Source organism: Crocuta crocuta, unplaced genomic scaffold (assembly GCF_008692635.1).
Source record: "Crocuta crocuta isolate KB4526 unplaced genomic scaffold, BGI_CrCroc_1.0 scaffold785, whole genome shotgun sequence".
Taxonomy (NCBI): Eukaryota; Metazoa; Chordata; class Mammalia; order Carnivora; family Hyaenidae; genus Crocuta; species Crocuta crocuta.
This window is the reverse complement of record NW_027528825.1, coordinates 71,887-74,639: the sequence shown is the minus strand read 5'-3', so window position 1 is coordinate 74,639 and position 2,753 is coordinate 71,887. Positions and strand designations below refer to the sequence as shown.

Genomic DNA, 2,753 nt, shown 5'->3' with positions numbered 1-2,753 from the left:
CAAATACTGCTTCAGCACCTTTCCCTCACTTCCTCCTCTGGATTTCCTATGATACGGATATTTTCCCGTTTGATTGTATCGGGCATCTCTTGAACTCTCCTTTCGTATTTCTGTATCAGGGGAAAAAAAAAGTTTATCTCTCGTTTTCTCTGCTTCCTCTTTTTCTATAATTGTGTCTTCTCAATCACTTATTCTCCTTTCTGCCCCTTCAATCCGTATATTGGACACCTCCATTTTATTTTGTATCTCATTTTTAGCATTTTTAAATTCTTCACAACTATTTTTAAGCTCCATAGTCTTGTAGCAATACTTTCTCTGATGTCTTCCATGCTTTTTTCAAGCCCAGCGATTAATTTTATGACTATCGTTCTAAATTCTTGTTCAGTTCTGTTGCTTATATCTGTTTTGAGCAGTTCTTTAGCTGTCATTTCTTCCTGGAATTTCTTTGGAGGAGAGTTCTTATGTTTCGTCATTTTGGTTAGCTTTCTATGTCTTGTTAGTTTTAAAAGCTTGTTATGCACTCTGCCCTTGCAGGTCCTGCTGTATTAAAGAGGGCTCTTTGACTGTCCAGGGCCTGTCCATTCAGGAAGTGTTCTTTGAATGGTGTCTCTTGGTTTCTTTGGTTTATACTTTGGTTATTTTATTTCCCTACTCATAGTGGAATTTGGGACTCTCCACCATCTGTACTTTGGCTTGTTTCTTGAGGTAGCCTTGGAAAAGAAAACAGACAGACACAGGGAACAAAGGTACACAAACACACAGACAAATCCAACAAAAATGCAAACTGAAATAGAAAAAGAAAAAGAATAAAAGGAAGGGATAAAAAACAAAACAAAACAAAATAGATTGAAAAAAAGGATGGAGGGAAAACAAATAATAAAAATAAAATTTTATTAAAAATAAAAAAGAAGAAAGAAAAGAAAGTAGAAAAAAAAACAAAGGACAAAAGACAGTCTAAAGGCATAAAACCAGAATTCCCAGCTACAAATAAAAAGCCAGGTGTATACAGTGCTGATAGAAGAGCATATACAAAGAGAGAAATGACAGGGCAGGGAGGTGTGAAACTGGAAATGAAATGACCAGACAGAGAGAGTACGAGGCTCGATTCAGAGGGAGAAATCGTAGAATATGTTTAGAGGCAAGGAGAAAGAAAGGAAGATGTTACTCAGAGAAGCTGTATAGTCTGTCTATTCTAGAGAGACAAAAGTAAAAAGGTAGCGGTTGAGGTGTAGAATGTACATCTAGAGAATAGATTAAATGTGACTGTTTAAGCAAACCAGTGACCAGGGTGCCCTGACCACCAGAGTGAAGGGTTACAAATGAGAAAAGGGAGAATATATCTAAGTAGAAAGAATTATCTAGGATTAATCATGGTAGTGCATCCATGTTGGTCTTGCCCCGGGTTCAGGTAAAAAAAGAAAAGCAACTCTCTAGCAGGGATGATCATGGTTTGGTGTAGGCAGGTCTTAGCCTCCACTGTGGTCTGCTGGCCCTCCCTGAAGCCCCGCCTTGGTGGTTTGGGGAGAAAAATGGCGTCGCCCCAGTCCCTTCTCAAACTAAGTGGTGGAAATCACTCCTTTGGGTCCGATCTCCCTGTGCTGTGGGTGTAGCCAAAGTGGGCTGTGTTCTATGCCCCATGCCCCACCTCGTTTCCAGATCTGAGTCTGCGGGTTTTATTGATATTACCCAAAACAGAATCCCGCAGGTCGCTGCTTCCCTGCTGCGGGGGTTGAGGGTTGAGGGAGAGTTGCGCAGCCTCTGATCCACCCGGGTCAAGCTGTGGCACAACCTGTGATCCACCACCACCACGCTGCTGGGGGTCCACCCCAGGGGAACGCAGCCTCAGGCCTGCAGCATTAGCACCACTGGGGATGGTGCTGGGAGCTCTGTAGAGCAGTTTTTCCTGGCGCCCTCTGGGGCTGGGAGCACCTAGTTCAAAGTCAGCACCCCAGCTAGAACTAAAAACACTCTTTTCAAGCCAAGGTTTTTCTCTTCCCCAGGGACAGTTCTATGAGCAGTTTCAGCTTCTCTTTCTTTTCCCCTTGACTCTCCGTGGCTGCCTGCGAGCAGGGCTCCCTCTGTGTCTCCGGTCCTGGCCCGCTTTTATCTTCCCCAGTTCGCACTCACACACTTATGAGGTTTCCTTCCCAGTGTACTCTGTCTCTTTCTCTTCCCAAACTCCTGTGGCTCAGTGTCCTATGACTTCAGGCCTTCTCTGTTTGAGAGATGGGTGCAAATGAAATGCGTGGAGCTCCCTACTTCTCCACCATCTTGCCTCAATTCCATTTATAGTTTGTATGATAGTTTTATATTGTGTGGATCTAAACCTGCAGTGTCCCATATGCTAGGTAGTAACTAGCTTTATATAGCTCTTGAGTACTTGAAGTGTGGTAGTCCAAATTGAGATGTGCTGTAAATGTGAAGTACATACTAGGTTTTGAAGACTTAATATGAAAAAGTAATATAAAATATGTTATTAATAATTTTTATTGTTGATTATATGTTGGATTTATAATATTTTGGATATATTGGGTTATCTAAAATATTATTAGAATTAATTTCACCGATTCCTTTGTCTTTTTAAAAATGTAGCTACTAGAAAATTTAAAATTACATGTGTAACTCACATTGTATTTATTTTTATTTAACAGTACTTTTCCAAACTGTTTTAAATCAATTATACCTAAATCTGGCAGTTATGCTGTGGGTGGTAGTTAGGAACTGGCATTATATAAGAGAACTGAGAACAAAGG

At 41.0% G+C, this 2,753-nt stretch overlaps 1 pseudogene; it reads right to left on the bottom strand.

Moving 5' to 3' along the window:
- Positions 1-1,627: 1,627 nt before the first annotated feature.
- Positions 1,628-2,753, bottom strand: part of LOC144224882 (small ribosomal subunit protein eS8-like) — a 26,401-nt pseudogene continuing 25,275 nt past the window's right edge.